Source organism: Pelophylax lessonae (assembly GCF_965119305.1).
Source record: "Pelophylax lessonae genome assembly, chromosome: 4".
Taxonomy (NCBI): domain Eukaryota; kingdom Metazoa; phylum Chordata; class Amphibia; order Anura; family Ranidae; genus Pelophylax; species Pelophylax lessonae.
The window spans coordinates 199343550-199369560 of NC_138771.1; the positions used below are offsets into that span (position 1 = coordinate 199343550).

At 45.7% G+C, this 26011-nt stretch overlaps 1 protein-coding gene across 4 annotated transcripts in view; it reads right to left on the reverse strand.

Annotated features, from left to right (window-relative positions):
* LRRK2 (leucine rich repeat kinase 2) overlaps positions 1 to 25353 on the reverse strand; it is an 816940-nt gene extending 791587 nt beyond the window's left edge. For 3 of the 4 annotated variants that reach the window (XM_082254234.1, XM_082254231.1, XM_082254232.1), the window contains exon 1: positions 25249 to 25353. The gene's annotated coding sequence lies outside the window, so the exon portion shown is untranslated. The remainder of the gene's footprint in view (positions 1 to 25248) is intronic. The other variant, XM_082254233.1, reaches the window with a different exon arrangement.
* Positions 25354 to 26011: the final 658 nt, after the last annotated feature.

Sequence of the window (26011 nt, forward strand, 5' to 3'; positions counted from 1 at the left end):
ACCCCGGCTGTTCCTAAACTTGCTCCTTTCTCTAACTGTGCGTTTATTGTTTTCTCCAATAAACTGCCTTATTTTACCTACATCTCCATGGGGTCTGGTTTTCTTTTTTTTTCCTCAGAGAGACCTAGGTGGCTTTTGATGTGCAGAGCAAGTCCTGGAAACCAGGCAAGCTACATGGTTATGACGAGACACTTCGGTGCCTGGGTTCCGGTATTGTCACATGACCCCAGGCTAAGTTTGCAGATAACCCATGGGACACCAGAATTGGGTTATCTGCTGTTTTGCGGGGCTTAGAGGGTTGAATGCTGTACATCTCAGGGAATCTGGCCAGCAGGACACCCAGCCAGTCCGCTTGACCCCAACAGTGGGGTACCCAGCCAGTCACCTGACCCGGGTGCGGGACACTTTGCTTATTGCTGGATCTTGGCAGTAGGGCATCTCATTTGGAACCTGGCCAGCGCAGTGTCCTTAAATGCAACCTCGCCAGCGCAGTGCCCATAAATGCACCCTCGCCAGCGCAGTGTCCTTAAATGCAGCCTCGCCAGTGCCAGTGACACTATCCGAATCCATTTTAAAAAAGGCCAGAAAGCAGCTCCGAAAGATAGAAGGGGGTGAGCCAGGCCGAGGAGAAGGAAGGAGGAGCTATCACTGTCATCGGAAGTCCAAGGCGCCTATGATAGACGCAACACGTCTCGGCATAGGAGGCGGGACTTCCGATGACAGCTAGTCCTTCCTTCTCCTCAGCCCCCCCCCATATAGGCTTGTGACGGTATCAGATTTTCATGCTTGATTAATTGATTAAGGTTTTGCCACGGTATACGGTATTATCACGGTATTCAATTATTAAAATTTAAATTATTAAATTTCTACCTCACTTGAATTTCATTGCTGAATTTAGGGGCTTTGGTTCACTTATGCAAATTATCAGTGGCAGCCCTTGCATAGGGGGCGCCAGAGCGCCGCCCCCCCCCTAAAAAAAAAAAGAAAAAAAAAAATTAGAAAAAAAAATAGAAAAAAAAAAAATAAGACAAGAACAAATAAAGTTTTTTTTTGTTTTTTTTTTCAAAAAATTGTGTTCGCAGGCCTATGCGCTGGGCCTGGTGGCTATGGGGGGGGGGGGGGTTTATGACCCAGAAGAGGCGCCGATTGGCTGCCTTCTGGGGGCGTAACCTGGGCGCAGGAAAAAGCGCTGAGCCACCCCCACCTTCGTGATATCCTGGCTGTGATTGGTCCAGTCTCCAGCCTGGACCAATCATCATCCAGGACATCGCTGACTCGATCACCGCCCGATCTCCTTCCCGCCGCCCGGAAGACAGAAGAGTGAAGAGGACGACACCTGTGCCATGCCTATGCCATCACCTGTGCCATGCCTATGCCATTACCTGTGCCATGCCTATGCCATCACCTGTGCCATGCCTGTACCATGACCTCAAAGTCATGCAATTTTTTTACCGCATTTTTTACCGCAAAGCAATACCCATTACATTTTTCTTTGAGCACCAGCCGCCACTGCAAATTATTATATAGTCAGTCAGTACAGACTCTGTGAACCAGGCCTAAAATAAGCCATCAAGCAGTGTCTGGCCTAACTGGTGATAACTGGTCCTGGCGCTCGGCTCCGATCCGATGGCCTGGTCATTAAGGGGGCAAATCCTTGTGGTCAAGAAGTGGTTAAACTTGAAGGAGGTGTTATTTATAAATTACTTTACTATTGCTTTAGGCCTGGTTCACATGTATGTGGGTTGGTGGACCACATTTGCACAGGCATAGCAGACCAATGATTTGAACGGGCTGCTATGCCCTTATTTTCCGCAGAAAAAAGGTGCATGCAGCATTTTTTTTTAAACTCAGTGGCCTTGAAATCCATCCTGCTTTTGCACCATGTGACTTACCTGCAGTTCCTGCTCTGGCAAGCTTTCTGCGTTTTTTTATATACGTGGGCACGGCATTTAAAAAAAGTTTGCGTGTGCAGCAACGGCAGGTAAGTCGCATGGTGCAAAAGAAGGATGGATTTCCTCGCCACTGCATTTTTTTTTTAATTCTGCATGCATCTTTTTTCAGCCGAAAACGCAGGCATAGCAGCTCAAGCCCATTCAAATCAATGGGCTGCTATGCCTGTGCAAATGTGGGCCCCCAACCCGCATACATATCTCTATCTATCTATCTATAAATATCTATCTAATTCTATCTATCTAATTCTATCTGCAGAAACTTGCTTGTATTAGCAGTGTTTCTGTGTCTGAGCCCTGGAAGAAGCATGTGGGTGTGTGCTGAGTGGGAGCCGTCAGATTGGTTACAGGGAGGAGCTAAGTCTCTCACTCTAGGATCATATTACCAGAGCTGTTTCTATTGAGTGAGTGAACTGTTGAGTGAGTGAATGAGTCATCCGGCTCACTAAAATGTATCAATTCTAAAGTCGGACTTGAGGAGCAGATAAACACGGTATTTTAAAAATGCCACAAAAACAATACCTTGGGTATGCAATACCGCGATATATCGAATTACCGAAAACCGGCACATCTCTACCCCCATACACTTCTACCTCTCGGCGCTGCTTTCTGGCCTTTTTTTTTTTTTTTTTTTTTAAATATATAAATTTATAATGTTTAACACGCACCATTTTTAGGAGGAAAAAGTGTGTGTGTTATACGCCGATAAATACAGTATATTTACCAGGTTTGAAAAATTTTAAAAAACTGCACATTTTTGGTACTTTTTCGTTTATAACATAAATTTGAAAAACCCAGTGGTGATTAACCACCAAAAGACGTAGCCGAACCCTTCCGAGGTCCCTTGGGAAGGACAAACCGGGAATCAGACTTTCAAAAGGACTCCATGGCAGCCAGGTAAACCCTGACCACCCGGACCACATCCAAGGCAAATTCCTTGGGATGTTTGGGCTTCGCACACAGCGCAGGCAAAACAATATCTTCGTCAAGATGGAAGGCAGATACCACCTTGGGAAGAAAAGACTGATCTCTATGAACAATCAGAGAAGGCGAACGAGAAGACAGCATCGCCAATTCAGACACTCTGAGGGCAGAGGTGACAGCCACCAGAAAGGCAACTTTCCGGGACAGCACAGGTAAAGCCATTTCCCTGATATTCTCAAAGGGAGGCCGTTGTAGAACGGACAAAACCAAATTCAAGTCCCACAGAGGCAATGGAGCCGTGCTCGGGGGAGTTAGATGACAAACACCTTTTATAAAAGTGTGAATCAAAGAATTACTCACCAAGGGACGCTGAAAGAAGATGGCTAAGGCCAACAATTGCCCCTTTATAGTGGCCAACGCTAATCCACACCTTCTTGCTGATGGAAGATCGGCCCTAGAGACAGGAGATCATCTGGCAGCAGAAGCCGCCAGGGAGGCTCGACAACCAACTGCACGAGATTTGCGAACCAAGACCGGCGAGGCCAGTCCGGAGACACTAGAATTACCTGTACCTGTTCCAACGCCAACCTGCGTAGGAACCTCGACAACAGTTGGATCGGGGGAAAGGCATAGAGCAGCCGATGCTAGCGCCAAGCCACCACCAAAGCGTCCGTGGCAGCCGCCAGAGGATCGCGGGTTCTGTCCACGAACCTTTCTACATTTCTGTTGAGACGAGAGGCGAACAGATCCACGTCCAGAGTTCCCCATCGGGCACACAGGAGGTGGAAGACCTCCTGGTGTAAGGACCATTCCCCTTGTTCCAAGGTCTGGCAGCTCAGATAATCTGCCTGCCAGTTCTCCACTCTCAGAATGTGGACAGCCAAAAATCGCTGGAACGTGCGTCTTGGCCAAAGACAGAATCTCTGCCTTTTCTTTGGCCGCCTGGGCACTCCTGGTGCCCCCTTGATGATTGACATAGGCCACCACCATGGCGTTGTCCGTCTAAACACGGACCGAGCGACCCTGTAACCGTGTCGTCCAATGAAAAAGGCAGAGTTTGATTGCTCTGAGCTCCAAGACATTTATAGGCAAGGATGATACCTCCGCCGACCAAGTCCCTTGGGCACAAAGCGTGTCCAGGACAGCCCCCCAGCCCGACAGGCTGGCATCCGTGGTGAGCACCATCCACAAACAGAGGCAGAAAAGATTTGCCCTGTGTCAAGGCGGGAGACAGGAGCCACCACAACCGGTTCACCCTCGTGAGGTGGTTTAGGGATATCCTCTTATCTAGAGACAGAGTCTGCTTGTCCCATCTGGCAAGAATCTCTGCTTGCAGGGTTCTTGTGTGAAACTGGGCAAATGGCACGGCCTCGAAGGCCGAAACCATCAGACCCAGGGACCACATGCAGGTCCACAGCGAGGAGAGATCGGCTTCTCTGAGGGACCTGATCTCGCTCCGTAGGGTCCGACGCTTCTCTTCTGGGACTGAGTCTAGGACCATCCCCAGATAAGTGAGGCGAACTGACAGGGTCAGTGTTGACTTCTGAAAGTTTATTGTCCAACCGACCAACCGAACCGATATGCAGACAAACATCCTGCTCTTCAGCAGAGGAGCAGGGGTGTCATTATTTATTGGTACCACTAGGTATTGGAAAACATAGTGGGGTAAAGCTGGAAAGTGAAAAATCAGGCTTACTTCTGCATAGAAACCAATCAGCTTCTAACATCAGCTCGTTCAGTTAAGCTTTAGCAATAAAACCTGGAAGCAGATTGGTTTCTATGCAGAAGTGAGCCTGATTTTTCCCTCTCCGGCTTTAGTAAATTAACCCCAGTGTGTTTTCAGTGCAGTAAGATAAAAAAAAAAAAAAAAAAAAAAAAGAAGAAGAAGAGGGGGGGGGGGGGGTTTCAGGAATTTTTTTTCTCCCCTGTGCTTCAGCAAATAGGGCAGCCCTACACACAGTATACAGCCCACACCAGCTCGTTCACATGTGAGGGCAGCAAAGAAAAAATAAATAAATTATAACCATCCCCAAAAGCTTCTCTTTATATGCAGAGGCAGCAGCCAGGGTCATTTATATGATGTGGCTGCGGTAGGAAGTATACCCCCAGGTGGGTGAAGGGGGCTGAGCTGCAACCTTGGTACGTTGATGGCACAGTGATTCTGCATATAGGGGTTAAAAGTCATTGAGGAGGCGACATATCACCGCTAACAAGTAGGGATGTAACAATATCGAAGATATCGCGATATCGTATCGTCGTGGTCGTCTCGATATCGTTGTGGTCGTGTCTCGATATCGTCGTGGTTGGGTTACAATATTAAAAGGACAGGTGTCCGTCAAAAAGCAAGAGGAATAAACACAGTCCCGCGGAACAAATCATTGTTAACTACATAGACCAGAGTTTAAGGGGTTTTTTTACTGGGTTTTTTTTTTTTTTTTTTTTCTTGCAATGTAGATATTTTGATCTTTCTGATGAAAAACGTGAACATAAGCTAAATGATAGGTCAGTGTTTTTTTTAAAGGCTTTTTGACTGACTATTTTATTTAAGTTTAAGTTATGTTCCTAAATACTGTACCAGTTTTAAAAGGCTGCCTTTATTTGCCTTGCACATTTAAACCTGACTTAACTTGATCTTTGTTTGCACTTAAAGGGAATTGCCTATTGTTTGTTTACAATTGTTCTAGCTGCTTCTTAACTTGAACATTGCACAGAAGAATCAGTTATGCAACCAAATATTACTATACAGAATATTGATGTTCCTGACTACAACTTGCACTTTAAGCCCCGGTTCACACTTCTGCGAGTGCGGGGTTCGCATGTAATGTCGGAGCGCACTGCTCCGACATTACATGCGATCAGCTGTGCGGTGCGAGTTTAGCCATACAGTTTGTATGGCTAAATTCGCATCGCACCCGGAGCAAACACGCACAGGAGGCATTTTTGCAGCCGCATCAGGATCGGATCGCACAGCGGTTCACACTTGTGCGATCCGCTCCTGTGCAAACTGCACGATCGCACTGCGATATGCGATCAAACTGGGGGTGTCGTTAAGATTACATTGACACCCCCAGCATATCGCATATGGCAGTGTGAACTGCCGGGGGTGCGTGTGCGATGCGGGAACAGGCTGCGAGTTCGCAGCCTTCCCGCATCGCATAAATGTGAACCGAGCCTCAAAGCACTATGTGATCAGTGTTTTATGTTGTCATGGATCCATAAATACAACAATAAATTGCCTGTTGACTGGCAAAAGCAGAATAAATGTCGGTATTTTTTCGCTATTATCATCACAAACACTATCATGAGCTATTTAACAATACCGTGAGATTTTCCACAATATCGCAATAAATATCGTACCGTGAGGTCAATATCGAAATTGTATCGTACCGTGAGATTTTGATATCGTTACATCCCTACTAACAAGCCCCTTAAAGTAGTTCTGATCATACAGAGTCAGGAGTCAAGATTAGAAGTGATGTAAATACATACACAGACATAGGAACACATACATATAAAAACAGACATACATACAAAAATTGCAGCACTGTGCGGAGCGCTCAGGACTCAGTAAGACACCTCCCCCTTCCCCTTCTTTCACTTTCCTGACCAAGCTCCCTCTGTGTTGATGTACAGTTCGGCAGAGGTGCGGGAGCCTGGTCTGATTTGACAGCATTTCTCTATGAGGATACAAGGGCACCCCGGTTATGAAAGGTGGGTCAATATCATACCTACGTTAACCTTAATGCAAACCTTTTACATTTCATAGCCAATACTACCCCTTCCTTTGAGCCTTGATTCATATTTGAGCATATCGTTTTCACATGATTTTGAAGCATTTTTTTAGACTTGAGTGTTTTTATTTTAGCCAATAGAAAACTAGGAGGAGACAGTTGCTGCTTGTTACAGTCTTTGCTCAGATGTACCTATTGAATTCCACTGGGGTCAAAATGCACCATCCTGCCCCAAAGAAGCTCCTGTACATTTTCTGAGCATTGAGGGATAGCACACAGCTCAGATGTGAACAAGGACAAAAGAAGAATAAACTTGGAAGCGCTTCTAAAAATGCGCTTCAAATTGCTGAAAAATATACAGAGTATATTCCACGCGCCAATGGGAAAGGGTGTGGTATAAAGTGCAAACAATGTGTATACCTGAGAGTATATAAATAAATAAATAGACAAGTTAAAAAAAGCAGCTGCTGTAGGAAAAATTAGGTAGTTTTATGTGAATGGTCTGTTGGGGCCAAATACAGCGCTTGCTATGGTGTAAATTAATGGATAGCAATATCCATTCCAATTCTTAAAATAAATGTGAATAAATATACGGAGGGTAGGTTATAAATTGATACCGATATATATATATATTATATATATATATATATATATATATATATATATATATATATATATATATATATATATATATATATATACACACACATACACACACACACACATCAAATTTACAATAAATTAAACAGTGTCATAAAGTGCATAAGTGACTGGTTGTAGAATAAAATTGAGAAATAAATAAATTACAATCAGCAATAAAATTAAATGAATGAACAGTCCCAAAGTGAACGGTGACTTTTGTGCTAAAAAAAAATATATATATAAATGTCCTTAGTGAACGTGAATCTTCAAAATTCAAGGTGCACGTGCTCAGGCTTGATTGGCTAGATCTCAGCAATTTCTGGATAATAAGTTGGGTCACTTACCAGATGTAGTGGGTCTTAAATGCCATATGGCACTAGGACCATTCGAGCTTAAAAGCCCCCTGGGCTAGATGGATTCCCTCTAGGTGTAGTCCTATGGGCTGGTAACGGCTCCTTAGGCTCCAGGTCAAACAACCAAATGTAATAGGGAGGGAGGGAGGAGGAATGCTCCAAATAGTGTAGTATATTAGTTCAAAAAAGTTTATTTACCCAATACACGGGTTTAAGGCAATAAAAAGCAAGTTTTCAGTGTCACAGGTGGTCAGCGGTGCGGGCTGCACGTCCTCCTCACGGAATAGTGAGCTGGCTTCCGGCTTGCGCTCCACCTACGTGACGCAACGACGCTATGCGGTCCAAGCAAATAAACTTTTTTGAACTAATATACTACACTATTTGGAGCATTCTTTCTCCCTCCCGATTACATTTGGTTGTTTGACCTGGAGCCTAAGGAGCCGTTACCAGCCCATAGGACTACACCTAGAGGGAATCCATCTAGCCCAGGGGCCTTTTAAGCTCGAATGGTCCTAGTGTCATATGGCATTTAGGACCCACTACATCTGGTAAGTGACCCAACTTATTATCCACTTGGGACCAGAAATTGCTGAGATATAGCCAATCAAGCCTGAGCACGTGCACCTTGAATTTTGAAGATTCACATTCACTAAGGACATTATATATTTTTTTTGAGCACAAAAGTCACTGTTCACTTTGGACTTTTCATTCATTTAATTTTATTGCTGATTGTAATTTATTTTTTTCTCAATTTTATTCTACAACCAGTCACTTATGCACTTTATGACACTGTTTATTTATTGGAAATTTGATGATCCACGTGTATATTATATATATATATATATATATATATATATATATATATATATATATATATATATATAGTGAGGGGTTAGCTCGGTAGCGGGAGAGGGTGACCCCTTGGGGGGGTTCGTTACACAGAGAGACAGCCGAGGAGTGGTTGTAAACGACAGTCTATGGTTTATTCTTGCAATTTTCTTCAAACAAGTGCAAGCATCAAAAACAGCATAATTCAAAAACGAACATAAAATAAAATAAACCCTGGCCACTGTGGGCTTCTACCTTCACACACAGGAACCTACCTAGGGAGTCTGTCCCAACCTACTGCTGGGCAGACACTGCTGGTTATACAGCAGACAATCAATAGTCCATTTGTTTTCTTTTCACACAGAAAAAGTCCATCACCTCACCTTCAGAAGTCTTCAGCTGACTGCTCCCCTCAGCTCACACAGCCTCAGGAGGCAGCCATCAGTAATCATCCTCTGGATAACTTGTAGAGGTCTTAGGCTGGCCATACACTATACAATTTTCTTATTCCATTTCCTTTAGATTTACCTTAAACTATGTAGTGCAAGGGCCTGCCTGACTGCATACAAATTGAAAGTGTTTAGGTTTGACCCTATATTACATGGTTTTGGTAAATCTAAAGGAAAGTTGAACAAGAAAATTGTATAGTGTATGGCCAGCCTTAATTGCCTCATCCTGAACAGCTGAAGCCTTTTCAACGTTCTAACACCTTTCTGGCTACCTCTGCAGCCGCGCCCTATAGTAATTGGTGAATTGTCTAAACAAGGCAGTGATGTATCTCCGGTCGGTGACAACACCCATAGATTTACCTGACTTCCTATATATATCTATTGGTATCAATTTATAACATACCCTCCATATAGTTATTCACATTTATTTTAAGAATTGGAATGGATATTGCTATCCATTAACCACTTAAGTCCCGGAAGATTTTACCCCCTTCCTGACCAGGGCCTATTTTGCGATTCGGCACTGCGTGACTTTAAGGGACGAATTTGACGTGCTTTTTTTCCCACAAACAGAGCTTTCTTTTGGTGGCATTTGATCACCTGTGCGATTTTTTGATCATGCGCTATACACAAAAAAAAGGAGCGTCAATTTTGCAAAAATAACAATATTTTTTAACATTTTTGGCCATATGTTTGGTAAAAAAAAAAAAAATCGCAAAAAGTGTATTTTGATTGGTTATCACGTTTACTAACAAAGGGAAAGATTTTTCTAATTTTTGTTGTTTTTTTTTTTTTAACGAGTAATGGCGGCAATCTGCGATTTTTTTTGCGAGACTGAGACATTGCGGCGGACAGATCGGACCCTTGACTGACATTTTTGACACTTTTGGGGTTACCAGTGACATTACTGCAGTAATCAGTGCTATACATATGCACTGTTACTGTAAAAATGACACTGGCAGTGAAGGAGTTAACTGTATTGGAGAGGGAGGGGTTAAGTGTGTCCTAGGAGCATTTTTCTAACTGTGATTGGCTGTGGCTACTAGTGTAAGAACAGAGATCAACGGTCCTACATAGTAGAACCGTCTGATCTCCATTCTTACACAGGGGAAACTGACAGGCGGCTGTGTTTACATTAGCTGCCTGCCTTTCTCCCGCTCTAACGGACGATCGTGAGTGCCCGGCGGACATCAGGTCCGCCGGGCACACACGCAGGGGGGGGGGGTCCGTAACCATGCGGGAGCGTGCCTCCGGCGGCGTGCGCTCGCTCCCTAGAGCCTCACAGGCTAGCGACGTAGCCCTACGTCGCTTTGCCTGTGAGGGGCTGACTGCCGACATAAATAGTCGTGCGGCGGTCGGCAAGCGGTTAATTTACACCATAGCAAGCGCTATATTTGGTCCCAACAGACCATTCACATAAAACAAATTGCTAAGATGTAAATGGAGGCTGAGCCCTTAAAAAAAAATATTTTGTACACGTAATGGAACAATAGAGGATCAGGCTGTCATGTGCTAATTCTGAGAGACAGCAGACACTCTTATTCCTATATTTCCATCTGAAAAATACAGAAGGATTAAAAGGAAAGGAAGGTCATACAAGGGTATACATAACGACATACCTCAGACGGTCCCTAAAGCTGGCCATACACTGATTGAAATTTGTTTAAATCAGCAGGCGCTGGCTAAATTTCAATCAGTTTGTGACTGTCCCTGCTTATTGTTTGATTGACTTCTGTCAAAGAGCCATGCATAAAAAGTTTTGTTGAGCAGCGGCTGCAGCCACGGATTGGTGTATTCCAGGGATACTCAAACTACGGCCCTCCAGCTGTTGTGGAACTACACATCCCATGAGGCATCGTAAAACTCTGACATTCACAGACATGACTAGGCATGATGGGAATTGTAGTTCCTGAACAGCCAGTCAAGTCCTTGATACACTCCAATGAGTCACCAAACGCTCTCCCAGAAAGGGATAGGTCAGCTAGGGCTTTCTTAGAAGCTTGGTCAGCCGACCAGCTCTTCAGCCAAATTATGTGTGTCAAGGCAATACCCATGGCCGAAACCCTGGCCACCAGGGGAGCCGCATCCATAGACGCATCACACAGGAACACCAGAGCCTGGATCACATGGTCCAACAGTTCCAGCTGTTCTGGATGAACAGTCTCGGGGTCCAAAGACTCCTGCACACCCCTAATCCATTCTGTCACCGTCTGTGAGACTAAAACAGACACAAACATCTGCTTCAAAATGGAACCCGCCAACACGTGAAGATGGCGAGAAAGGGATTTCACCCACCTGTCCACCAGACCAGTAAAAACCGGGGAATCTTCCACAGGCACAAGAGTAGATTTGTTTAATCTGGAGACAGGATGGTCCACAGGTGGCACCGTCCAATGGTTGGAGACCTTTTCAGACCTTTAAGGATACCGGCGCTTAAAGCCTTTTGGCACAACTAACATATGCTTAATGCGCCGCCATTGGTCGATCACAATATCATAAAAAGTGTCGGGACAGGGTAAAACCTTGCCAGCTTTCGGAGACTTCTGGGAGCCAAAAGCCACCCGCATCCCTGCCGGCATTGGGCTCACCAGCTAATTGTAAAGTGTCCCGTATTGAAATAATCAGGGCTTCCACTAAAACGCGTTCCCGCTCTGCGGTTGAACAGTACAGGTCCTCTTCACCATCTGACTGCGAGGACAGCGACCCCTAAGGAAGGGGGGCATCCGGGGAAACCTCATCATCCTCTGAATCAGAGGACACCTCCATAGACAGAGAAGGCAGCGGACATTTTCGGCTATCAACCTTTTTCATGACTAAAATCAACTTTTGTCGCCAGGCTTTCCAGAGCTGCTGAAACTGCGGCCAGCGACTGCGATCCGGACTGTCTGGAGTGGGTCTAAGGAGGGTGAATTCACAGTTTGGGACTCCATATTGCAAGTTGCAAAAAACGGAGTACTGTCGCTTTAAGAAGCGCCGATCGCGGTTCCCACCACCAATTGCAGCAGTCTGCAGAGAACACCTTTAAACTAAACTAAGAGCACTAACTAAACTAACAGGACCCCAGTACTGTACCACCTCAGAGAAAATGTCCTCCTGATAGTTCCAGCAGCATGCAGAAAGAGAAAGGAAATTACCTTGGCCAGCAGCAGGAAACAGAGCACAGGAAGTGATCTCGCCTGAATGAAAGGTCAAGCTGCTCAGCACGGCACAAAGGCTACACAAACATGGTTGCCCATACAGTTGCAATAGGAAGCTCAGGGAAAATGGCTGCCCCATACAAGTCTATAGGGAAAAAAACAACATTACCCACACTTAAGATGGCGACACCCACAGCGAGCCATGCGGCCAGGGACCGACACTATGAAGACCTCAGGCACCACAACAGGAACCAGCAAGCCCAAGGTACCATGCCAATACCACCCCCCCCCCCACCCCACCAGGCACCCCAGATACATATCCTCCCAGCAGGAACAGGGAAGGGGGGAGAAGACACACAGACTGAGTAGGCCAGGGGAATCTTTCAGGAGGCACAAATAACATTATCCCCAGGGGAAGGCCCACATCCTCCCAAGGCATACAGGGGCAAGGGGGGCACATTTAATCATCATACCATGGACCAGGTGGGCTCCGCTCCGGGCAGACTGCCTCCCACCCGAAGTGGAGGTGCTGCCAGCCGAGGGGTACGCTATGACTTAGGGCGTTCCAGGTCGTCGCGTCCCGGCGAGGCATCCGCTGGCAGGCTCGCCCCCCTCCGAACCAGGGGGCACCATCGTGGCTAGGCCTAGTGCGGAACTATAACCTGTTTATGCTCGTAGACCAGGCTGGGGGGACCAAACGGATCTAGATTATCCAGTGCAAAGCCCCAGCCGGCATCGTTGCTTGTAGATCACCAGGAAATTCTTCCGTGAACACTAGCTAGCAAGTGAGTAAAGTGAAATAAAAGAAAATATTCTGAAAAGAATACAAAAAACTGAGACAGGAGTCCCAGCAGGAAACCTAGGTCCTACTCCTTCTCTAGATAGAAACAAACTGATGTGCTGGGCTGTGTCTGTGAGGGTTATGTCTGGAGGGACAGCCCCGTGGGCGTGTATATGTAAAAACTTTGTACCAACGTACTGCCTAGACTACTCCTGCAGGTGGCAGCATAACCCACACAGCTCACAAAGATGAGGCTGTGTCTGTCAATGGACGATAGAGAAAAATAAGATTTTTTACTTTCTGCTATAAGACTTTTCCAATAAAATAAATAAATAAAAAATTAAAAATCTAAATTTTTTATAAAATTTTTGGCCAATATGTATTCGGCTACATATTTTTGGTTAAAAAAAAAATCCCAATAAGGGTATATTGATTGGTTTGCGCAGAATTTATCGCATCTACAAACTAGGGGAAAGATTTATGTCATTTTTAATTTATTTATTTTACAAGTAATGGTGGCGATCAGCGAATTTTAGCGGGACTGCGACACCTGACATTAACACTTTTGGGGGGGGGACCAGTGACATTACTACAGTAATCAGTGATAAAAATATGCACAGTTACTGTACTAATGACACTGGCAGGGAAGGGGTTAACACCAGGGGTGATCAAAGGGTTAAATGTTTCCCTAGGGGGTGCTTTCTGTGTGGGGGATGGGCTTGCTGAATGAACACAGAGACCTGTGTTCCTAAATAAGAGGAACACAGGATCCCTGTGATGATTACTGACAGAACAGCGGTCTGCCGTGTTTACAATGGCAGACCGGCATTTTGTCTCCACAGGAAGCGATCACGGGTGCCCAGCGGACACCGCAGTCGCCAGACCAGCTGATTGGCCAATTGACGAGTGCGCCCGCCTCCACTAGCGGTTTCCGCAAAACAACGGACAAAGCCAACCTGCAGCAGTACAAGTACGGCGGCTGGTCGGCAAGTGGTTAACACAAATACACTAGAAGCAGCATACAAGGTCCTATTTCAATAGTATTGGATTCCTGCCCATATAGCTCATGCTTTCCTGGGTAGTAACGATAGTTGTTTCCGCAACTGTGGATAGCAGGGGGGTGGTCCTGCCCAAGTTTAGTGGGGTTCTAGTCTAGGTTTTTTGGCTTACTTCACACCCTTTTCTATCCAACGGTCCGCAGGGATGCTAAGTTAGCCCTATTACATTGTCCAATAATTGGCTTATATGCATCACAACAGAAGCTGGCCCCACATTTTTTTTTTTGCGGCTTAACGGTCTTTAGCTTAAGCCTGGAAGACCCAACATATAGCCTTCCAGGGGATGAAGACACGTATGACCGGTATGAGGCTTCATAAACGAATGTCCAGTATTGTGAAGGATTCACATGCCAAATTTCTCAAGGTTTGGGAACCATGGAACAACGGTTAGGAGTTCCCCTCACTCCAATCACTTTGTTTGGGCTTGATCCGATTTCTCCCTTTGTGGCTTCCCAATCCGAGTTACCTCCTTCCCCTCTCTCCCTCTTTCCCTGTTTTCTGCTTTCCTCGCCTACTTTCTAGTTCCTCACTATTCCTATTCATGCCATTGCCACCTATACGGGGGGTTGCAGGAGAAGAGCCTCCTCTCCGGTGACGGCATGTAGATTTTTGGGACATGGCATTTTTTGCAGTGTTATTTCTCAGTATCATCACTTATTTTCAGACTTATGTCACTTTGGTTAGTGTCATTATATTTATTGTTCATTAGTGAGGTTTACCCATTTTCTAGCCCCTGTATGGGCAATTTACAAGCTTGCTTCTGTAACCGCTTGTTTGGTTTTAAAACCAATAAACATATTGAAACAGAAAAACTAACCATCTAGGGCCAGCAATAAGCTGGCCATAAAGGACTTTTTTTTTTTTTTTTTTTTGGATCAGCCAGGGAAACTGTAAAAATAAAAAATAAAACCAACCAAAAATAAATAAATAAAAACAACCCTGTAACTGCACACAAACGCGAATGCATACTTACGTAGCCTGCATATGTAAACGACATTCAAACCACATGTGTTGCATCTCTGCAATTGTTAGAGCAAGAGCAATAATTCAAGCACAAGACCTATAATTCAAGCACAAGACCTATAATCAAGCACAAGACCACCTCTGTAACTCTACACAGGAAACTTGCAAAAATGTTTAAAGCGTAGCCTAAGGAGATTGGAAGTTTGGAAGAATGGAAGTTTGACGCCATTCCACAAGTGTGCGCAATTTTAAAGCTTGACATGTTAGATATCTATTAACTCGGCAAAACATCATCTTTCACATTAAAAAAAAACACTTCTGGGGGTTCTGAGTAATTTTATAGCAAAAAACAAAAAAATTGTGTTTTTACACGTAGGAGCAAAGTGTCAGAATTGGCTTCGGCTTTAACCACTTGCCGACCGCTGCACGACTATTTACGCCGGCGGTCAGCCCCTCACAGGCAAAGCGACGTAGGGCTATGTCGATAGCCTGTGAGGGTCTAGGGAGCAAGCAAGCACGCGCCGCCGGAGGCGCGCGGTCACGGACCCCCCCCCCCCCACGAGTATGCCCGGCGGACCCGATGTCCGCCGGTTACTCGCGATCAACCGTTAGAGCGGGAGAAAGGCAAGCGGCTACTGTAAACAATCCGCCTGTCATTCTCCCCTGTGTATGAATGGTGATCATACGGTTCTACTATGTAAGACCGTTGATCACTGTTCCTACACCTCAAGTCACAGCCAATCACAGTTAGAATCACACCCCTAGGGACACACATAACCCCTCCCTCTCAAAAAAAGTTAACCCCTTCACTGCCAGTGTAATTTTTACAGTAACAGTGCATATGTATAGCACTGATTACTGTAGTAATGTCACTGGTAACCCCAAAAGTGTCAAAAAATGTCAGTCAAGGGTCCGATCTGTCCGCCGCAATGTCGCAGTCCCGCAAAAAAAAAAAAAAAAAAAAACCGCAGATCGCCGCCATTACGCGTTAAAAAAAAAAAAACAACAACAACAAAAATGACAAAAATCTTTCCCTTTGTTAGTAAACGCAATAACTTTTGCGCAAAACTATTAAAATACGCTTTTTGCAAAATTGACGCTCTTTTTTTGTTTATAGCGCAAAAAGTAAAAATCGCACAGGTGATCAAATACCACCAAAAGAAAGCTCTGTTTGTGGGGGAAAAAAAACATCAAATTTGTTTAGGTACAGTGTCGCACGACCGCGCAATTGTCCGTTAAAATCACGCAGTGCCGAATCGCAAAATAGGCCCTGGTCAGGAAGGGGATAAAATCTTCCAGGGCTTAAGTGGTTAAAGCAACCCGACAAGAAAAAAAAATGTTCCTCTGTTTATCCCCTATTAACCCTTAATTTCCTCTAATCAGCCTTAATTACCTCGTTATCCTACTTCTCCATTTAATTATTTTCCTGCTGATTTTTTTTCTGTACACTTAAGTAAAACTTTTTTTTTTTACCTTTTTTTTGCTTTGTTCGTACAAATTTTTTTTATGCCTTTTAACATATATTTTTTATTTTCACATTGAAAAAAAAAAAAAAGTACAAAATTAAAAAAGAAAAAAAAAAAATGGATTTTTGTAAGAACTTACCATAAAATCCTTTTCTCTGAAGTTCATCGACAGACGCAGCTCTATCTAGTCAGAGATTATAGGTTATGCTCCTCCTATCAGGAATAGGCACTAGGCAGGAAAAAAGCTTAACCACACCTATGGGGGCTGTCCCTGCAGGCATAACCCCACACACCCTGCTATCCTATCAGGGCTGTGGAGTCGGTAGATAAATGTTCCGACTCCGATGTTTTTTGTACTTCCGACTCTTACTCCTCTGTATTAATATGTATTAATCTTTCGACACTGACTTGGGTGGGTGGCATTGCAGTAACTATTCTGGCCACATCACTAACGATCTCTGAATAAACAAGGATGGCTTCTTCAACTAACAAGATTTCATTTTCCAGCAAAAGACTCTCTGTTTTCATCATTGAAGATGCAATGCCCTCAGCTATTAACCCTCCATTTTTGTTCTGGCGATAAGAGGAATTTACCTGGGGTTAGATCGTCACATTGCAACCTCTTGGTGACAGTGAAGGGGTGAGAAAGAAGGTTCTCCAGCTCTTTTGTTTGTGTCCACTGGCTTTCAGTTAATGCAAGATTTTCATTGTTTATTTCTTCTATGAAGTCTTTAAGTTCAAGCAAATGCTTCACCATTAAATAAGTGCTTCCCCAGCGAGTTGTTTGATCCAAAATGGCTCCTTTTCCTGCACGTCTTTTCAAAATTGCATCTGTTTTCGGGGCCCTGGCTGCAACAGTTACTTGCCGTAATTTGCCAATTAGTGTAGCTGCATGGCGATCTTTTAATCCATCTCTTATGGCAAGTTGCAGTGTATGGACAGCACATCGCATATGATGAATAGTAGCAAGCTTCAATGCTTCTTCAACAAAGTTGTCTAAAAAATGTCAGCATTCTCTGCAGTTTCTAAACTTTCTCCAATATGGGCGGCACAGTGGTGTAGTGGTTAGCACTTTCACCTAGCAGCAAGAGGGTCGCAGGTTCGAATCCCAACCACGACACTACCTGCCTGGAGTTTGCATGTTCTCCCTGTGCCTGCGTGGGTTTCCTTTGGGTACTCCGGTTTCCTCCCACACTCCAAAGACATGCTGGTAGGTTAATTAGATCCTGTATAAAATTGGCCCTACCATGTATGTATGTATGTATGAATGTGAGTTAGGGACCTTAGATTGTAAGCTCCTTGAGGGCAGGGACTGATGTGAATGTGCAATGTATATGTAAAGCGCTGCGAAAATTGACAGCGCTATATAAGAACCTGAATAATAATAATAATACTTGCAGAGCTGTCTAACTCCAATATCTGTTTGTTACTTCTTCATCTGCGTTCATCTTCTCAATTGTGCTCAACATGTTCGAAGCGTTATCTGTCACAACACATAAAATCTGTTCCTTTGTAATTTCAAAATCTTCTAGAACATCCTCCACTAACTTCTGAAGGTAATCACTGGTGTGATGTGCCTGAGTGTCTTTTAATCCGAGGGTCCGTGTTATTGTTTTGTTATTTTCATCCACAAATCTAACATTAATAGCAAAATAATTGACTCTGACGTGTGCATGCATCCATTTTAAGGAAGACAAAACGTCCTTTCAGAACTTTCTGTAGTTCTTCCTTTTTACATTTGGCCTCCTCAATTATAAGTTTCCTTATACTAAGTCATTAATTATAACTTTTTGTGAATTGGGACATTTAAACTTGCTTTTTTTTTTAAATTCCAATCTAAAATTTAGTAGGAGTAGGAGTCGGAGTCGGTGCATTGTTTGCCGACGCCGACTCCAGGTACCCAAAATTTCCTCCGACTCCACGGCCCTGTATCCTATCATCAAACACAGTTTAGTTGCAAGGAGTGTTTAGAATAGAAAAAATCCCATTCACTCAGAAGTAGAGGGGGGGGGGGGGGTGCTGCATCTGTCGAACTTCAGAGAAAATTATTTTACGGTAAGTTCTTACAAATATCCAGTTTTCTCTATCGTTCATCGACAGACGCAGCTCAATCTAGTCAGAGACTCTAGGGATGTCCCAAAGCAGTATATTCATGAGGGGTGGAAAGACAACGCAAATGGAAACGTAACTCCCCAAAGGCTAAACTTAGCCAACCAGGTAACATGGAGCTCAAACCAGGAACAACTGGAGCTCACCCTGAAAACACAATATACCCTCAAAGAGAAAAAAAAAACAGATCTCTTTAAACAGCAGCCTGCAAAACCTTGCAGGCAAAGGAAGCATCCGAAGATGCCAACGCATCTACTTTGTAGAATTGTGAAAACGTTTGCACAGACGACCAAATTACCGCCTTGAAAACTTGCAGCACCGATGCCTGATGGCGAAAAGCCCAAGAGGCATTTGTAGAATGCGCCTTCACCGGGAAAGGAAGAACCTGACCCTTCAGTGAATAAGCCTGAACTACCGTCTGCCTGATCCATCTGGATATCCCTTACAAGATCCTTCAGTAAGGATAAAAAATGCGTCTGATTTTCTAAAAGACTCAGTGGTCTCTAGATAGACCATGATCGCCCGAACCACATCCAAAGAGTGCAACGCTTATTCCTTAGAATGTTTAGGCTTAGGGCAGAGTGAAGGCAACACAAGGTCTTCATTCAGATGAAAATCTGAAACAACCTTAGGAACAAACGACTGATTAGGCCAAAGTACAACTTTATCTCTGTGTATCACCACATAAGGTGAGCAGCAGGACAACGCCGCCAGTTCAGGTATTCTGCAAACGAAGTGATAGCCACCTAGAAGGTAACCTTCTGGGACAACGAAAGCACAGAATCTCCCGAATGTTCTCAAAAGGCGGCTTTTGAAGAAGAACAGATAATACCAGATTGAGATCCCACGGAGGTAGTGGGGACCTTCTCAGAGGAGCCATATGGCGCACTCCCTGTATAAAAGTATGAATAAAAGCATGCGTAGCTAACGGGCATTGGAAATATATAGCCAAAGCCGACACTTGGCCTTTGATAGTGCCCAAAGCCAACCGCTGATTAACTCCTTTCTGCAGAAAAGCCAAAACCCTAGCAAATCGAAAACAAGCAAGGGTGCACCTTCAGTGATTCACACCATCAAATATACGATTTCCACGTACGATGATATATCTTCCTAGAAGTCTACTTCCTAGCCTTCAAGAGCGTAGGAATCACAGAGTCAGAAAGACCTCTATCTCTCAACACCTGGCTTTCAACAGCCATGCAGTTAAAGCCAGCGACTGTAAAGCAGGATGGAAGATCGGACCCTGACACAGCAGATCTTTCCTGAGAGGAAATCTCCAAGGAGCATTGGCGACCAACCTTACTAGGTCTGCGTACCAAGACCGGTGAGGCCAGTCCGGAGACACCAGACTGACCGGAATCCCTTCCACCTCTATCCTGCGCAGAAGCCTCGGCAGGAGTTTCAAGGGAGGAAAGGCATAAATTAGCCAATACTGACCCCAAGGAGCCACCACAGCGTCTGTGGCGTTGGCCAGAGGATCTCGAGACCTGGCTACGAATCTCTGAAACCTTCTTGTTGAGGCAAGAAGCAAACAGATCTAAAACACCTCCGGGTGCAGGGACAACTCCCCTTGATCTAACACCTGACGACTAAGGTAATCCGCTTGCCAGTTCTCCACACCTGGAATGTGTACAACATAGAGGGCTGAAATAAATTTTTCTGCCAAGGCCAGAATCTCGGCCACCTCCTTGGCCGCCAAGACACTCTTGGTGCCCACCTGGTGATTGATGTAAGCCATAGCCGTGGCATTGTCTGATTGAATCCGAACCGGAAAATCTTGCAGACGAGTCATCCAATGGCTTAGACAAAGCTTTATTGCTCCATTTATCAGTAGTTTTGACTCTTCCCTCGTCCAGGTACCTTGGGCACAGAGCTTCCCCATCACCCCGCCCCAGCCCGAAAGGCTGGAGTCCGTGGTCACCACCGTCCACAAAAAAAAAACGGGAGAAAGGACTTGCCCTGGCACAGTGCTGGAGACTGAATCCCCCACAACAGAGCAGACTTTGCGTTGTGGCTTAACCAAATCAAATGGAACTGAGCAAAACGGAACCGCCGCAAAAGGTTGATACCCTCAGACTCAAGGCCCGCATGCAAGCTCAAAGAGGACAGATTGTTTGCCAACAACAACCGCATCGCCTCCTGCATTTTTGCAGCTTGTCCGGGGGAAGAAACACCTTGGCCAAGGCTGAATCCAGAGTAAAGCCCAGATAATCCAGTCTCAAGGCAGGTGTCAGCACGGATTTCTTGAGATTGATGTTCCAACCGAAATCCGGTAGAGTTCTGACAGTGACCGTCAGATCCCCCAACATAACTGAAGGTAAGTCCGCTCTCAACAGGAGATTGTCCAGGTACCCCAGTACCGCAATCCCCCGCTGGCGCAGCAATGCCAATACTGGTGCTAAGACCTTGGTAAACACTCTAAGAGCGGAGGCGAGACCAAATGGTAATGCCACAAATAGATAATGCTCCTCTGCGACCGCAAAGCGAAGAAACCACTGAGATATGCGTCCTTGATATCTATGGAGGCTAAGAAATCTCCCTGGTGTAGTGACGCCACTACTGTGTGGATGGATTCCATCTGAAAACTTCTGTATCCGCACAAAGTGGTTCAGGGCCTTGAGATCCAGGATGAGACGCACCTTGCATCGCTTCCTGGGCACGGTGAAAAGGTTTGAATAAAACTCTTGAAAACGTTCCTGAAAAGGAACAGGTACAATCACTCACTGCGACAGCAAATCGTGTACTGCCCCACGCAAGTCCCTTAACCGGACTGGGGATAGTCAAGATTGGACAGGAAGAACCTGTCCGACGGGCGAGACCGGAATTCGGTCTTGTACCCAGATCAGATCAGTTTGTGAACCCATTTGTCCTGAATCAAGGAGGTCCAGGGTTCCAGAAAGCAACGAAGACGTCCCCCCACCCCAGAATTGGGTGAGGGCGCCCCTTCATGTAGACGAGGACTTGTCTGCAGGTCCAGACTGGTCGGTCTTTGCTTTCCCCAATCGCGGCTTCTTGGAACCCCCAGAATACCTGAATGATTTACCCTTTTCTTGCGACCAAGAGGCACAAAAAATAAATTATGAGCATTAAAGGAAGACCCCCGCCTAGGACATGGCACCTTGCCCTTAGAGGATTGGGGGAGATGAGAGCTCTTACCCCCCTGTGATATCTTTGATCAACTTGTCCCGAGAGGATCCAAACAGCCTCTACCCTGAGAAGGGAAGATCAGTCAAGACCTTTTTAGAAGCCTGGTCTGCCGACCAGCTTTTAGCCACACCATGCGCCTAATAGCAATCCCCACTGCCGATGCCCTGGCCACCAATAGGGCTGAATCCAGGGATGTATTGTACATGAACACCAGGGCTTCAGCCAATTGGTCCAGCAGTTTCAACACCGCAGGGGGGAGCCGTTAAGCTTCCAAGTTACTTTAAATAAATTCTCCCATTCTGTAGCAGTCTTTATATGTGACCTGCTAACACGTGTAAATGGCGGGACAAGGATTCCACCCATCTATCCACAGGGTCCGCAAAAGTTGGAGACTCTTCCACCGGTACCAGAGTTGCTTTATTCAACATGGACACCGGGGGATCAACTTTTGGTGGTACAGTCCACCTAGTGGACACTGCCTCCGCAAAGGGGTAGTGGCATGCAAAACGCTTAGGCACCACTAATATGTGCTTAATGCGCCGCCACTGTTCATCCACAATAGTATGAAACAATTCTGGACAAGGGAACCCCTTGCCCCATTTACAGATGTGCGAAAGCCAAAAGACACCTGCGTACACGGCGCTGTGGGTTTATCAGCCAATTTTAAAGTATCCCGCACCGAACTATCAGAGCTTCCACCAAAGCGCGTTCCCACGTAGCGGCTGATGAGGACAGGTCCTCCTTACTGTCAGAATGCGACAACACCGACCCCTCAGGGTGGTCTGCATCTGTCATGCCTATCTCAGAGTCCGAAGACAATGCTGATGGAGGTGAGGGCGGAGGGCGTTTGCGGCTGGCAGCACCAGCAATGACAAAAATCTACCTTAAGACATCAGATTTTGCAAAAAAGCTGCAATCTCTGGCTGAGATTGCGAACCAGAAGGTCCTGCAATCGCTCCCAGGGGGCCTGCAGGTGAAATATTATGCTGGGACTCCATGTTACACTTTTTACTTGGGCAGCATCTCTTTAAGACCGCCAAAAATGAGGACCCACCGCTATAAGTGGGGGGCTCACAATCTCTGGTTATTATAAGATAATAGCAGAGTGAATAAAGAAAAACCCACAGGGAACGCCAGGAAAACGTTTTTAGACCACAGAGGAGACTTCCAGCATGATCTGTGCAAAAAATAAACTGACAATGACTGTACAGGAAGAGGAAGAGAAAACTCAGCCTCCATACTTAAAAAGCCATGCCGCATGCCTGTCCAGCCTATAGACCTCAGGAAAATGGCCGCTCATGCATTCTCAATGGAGAATCATAGAAAAGGGCTGCCCATATAATCTGAGAATATAAAAATCATGAACCACAGCAAAATGGCGGCCCGTGCGGTGCGCCATGCGGTCTCCAGGGCCCCCAAAAGGAGGCCCACAACAATAGGCATCAGAAGGTCCCTAACTAGGGACCCACACAGGACAAGTCACCCCCCTCAAATAAGCGCCACAAGGCCGCATTATTACCGCCCCCCAAGGTAAAACCTGCTAGGGGTAGGAGAATGCCGAGGGTTACACAAGACTAGTCCTCCGAGGTGCCAGGGGAAGGCCCCTAAAGTCCGACTATTCCAAGAATGGCCCTAATCCACCCCGAGACTGCCAGGGATTTTTTGGGGGGGGACAATTTATTCACCATACCACGGTACCAGGTGGGCGCCATTCCGAAACAGATCACTTCCCACCCGGGATGAGGGTGCTGTCAGCCAAGCGGAATCTGCAACTCAGGGCGTTCCAGGTCGTGTGTGTCCCAAAGAGACAGTCCACTCCCAGGCTCTTCCCCATCCATCAGGGCACTGTCATGGCAAGGCCTAGTTCTGGACTAGAACCTGCTCACGCTCGCTGGCCAGGCTGGGAGACGTTAAGGATATGGATTATCTAGAGCGAAACCTCAGCCGGCTATTGCTTGTAGTTCCTCTGGATCTTGGTCCTCAGGAACTAACTAGTGAAAATAAAAAAATATATATAATCACAAACTAACAAAACTCCCATAATAGCAAAGTCCCAGCAGGAAGCTAGGTCCTATTTCTTAAACTAGGCAGAAACAAACTGTTTGATGATAGCAGGGTGTGTGGGGTTATGCCTGCAGGGTCAGTCCCCATAGGTGTGGTTAAGCTTTTTCCTACCTAGTCCTGATAGGAGGAGCATAACCTTTCCTCTCTGACTAGATGGAGCTGCGTCTGTCGATGAACAATAGGGAAATTTAATTTCCAATTAACTTTTTAGTGCTTTGGATTATTGCCGACAGTTGAAGTGTAAACAAAACAGTTGCTGTATTTATCGGTAAGTCGGTTCACACTATGGCGACACGACTTCGGGGGCGACTAGTGAAGTCGCTGTGCACCGTGACTTCGGCGCGACTTGCACGGACTTCACATAATGGAAGTCAATGCAAGTCGCTCCGACTTCGGTCAAAAGTAGTGCAGGAATTATTTTCTACAGTCGCTCCTATTAGAATGGTTACAATTGCACTGAATGGACCGCGACTTGTCAGGCGGCCAAGTCGCGGTAGTGTGAACCGGGACTAAGGCCCCTTTCTCGCTCTGCAGACTCCACTAGCTCAGCTGGGATCGCTCTTTTGATCCCCACTAAGCAGGCGGATGACAGGTTTGTCTCTGCTCATTGTGCAGAGACGGACAGGTCAATGTTCAGCTCTTCTCTATGGGGAGATCAGATGAAAATGGACAGCATGTCTGTTTTCATCTGATCCGACCCGCTGGGCAGATGGTGAATGTATCGCCATCCTTTTGTTTTAAGCGGATCTTGTCGGATCGGATGACAGACAGGTGTCCGCAGACACGTCTCCGCTGACATCCACCTCTCCATAGAGTAGAATTGGTGGCCCCATCAGGTCCGCCTGACAAACGATTGTGTGAAAGGGGCCTATCTAGTATCGGCGAGTACAAAAAAAAAAAGTATCAGTGTATCCCTAGTTAAAACCGATGATGGGACAGTGTTTACTCCCACTGATGCTGGGTAATTTTCTACTCACATTAGCCACAGTCTGGCCCCCCTAAAGCCGAGAGGATAGTACGCTAAGCTGGCCCTTGGTTTAAAAAGTTGAGACCCCTGCGCCAGACAGAAACGAGCAGCTGACCTGTGCATTGGCGGCATGGCCCCACTGCATGGGAATACTTTTTTTTTTTTGCCCAGAGTTGGGCTTTACCTCATGTTTAAATGTCGTTGGTAGGCCTGCCGCAAAAACGCATGAGTCTGTACGGACGTAAACTGCATTTGAAGTGGGTTTTTTTTTCTAGGCATTTTATAAGCTTTTCCTAAGAAGCTTTGTTCAGGTGTTTCCTGGGCTGGTCAAGAGGAGAGAAGAGTTTTTCCATCACGTGCAAATGTGTGTGTTTACAGGAGCACCTGGTGAAGTCTACTGAGGAAAAAAATGACTGAATTTGGTACAAAAAAAATAACAAAATGCACGTAGGGCGACTAAGCACATAAGTGTGAACAGAGATATTCAGGAAGAATGGGATTGTGCACACCAAGTGTAGTCAGATATAGGGAAACAAGCTGAAAAACACTCAAGTGTAACACCACAAGAGCTATACCAACCAACTACATAACTATAACAACACAGTAAACAGAACAGCACATATCTCAGCTAATACACATACAGAACATGGTGTTTACAATGCACGACGACAGAGCCTGACCTGGCAGCCGTGTGTCCTCTCCCACTGCTCGTCCCGCTGTCTTCTTATGCCGAAAGCATAACAAGCCCCAAACGCACTTAGCATACCTCTCTGCAAGCATGTCCTGCGAAAGAAAAGCCTTTTAGCCCACTGATTGGATAAGTGAGCTGCCACTCTGCGGAACTTGCATTCTCATTGGTGAGGTCGCTTGCAGGACCCCACCCACAGGTTCCAGAGAGAGGAAGGGTGTAGTGTACAAGTCCCAGGAGACTCAGTGGGTGAAGTTGTAGAGGAGAAAGTGAAGTGAGAGGTTACTAATCCCCGCAGGCGGGCTCCCTGTATGTAGAATGGCTGACAGACGGGTTTTTTTTCTATAAAGTGGGGAAGCTGTACTTCCTGTTGTGTTTAATAACCGGGGTTCCGCCGAGCATTGGCGCTTCATTGCCCTTGTCCCTCGCCAGCATACCCCCTTCCCCCACAGCAACTGGAGCTGACGGTAATCATACCGCACTGCTCAGGAACAGAGAGCAAGAATAGAACTTCAGGAGGTCAGAGACAATGGCATTTATAGGAGTCTTCCATACAGGGTATATGCTCTGCCTGTGCAGTTCGTTACAAGGCGGGCAGAGTGTGGAGAACTCCAGAAACCGGCAAGACTCACTCAACGAGGAAGTTTATTGAGAGCAGATGGGAGGGAGGGGAAGTAATGCAGGCAGAGAGCTTATTTATGTCAGGGGAGGTTTTTTCTTGGCTCAGTTTTATTAAAATGTTTCATTTACAGCCG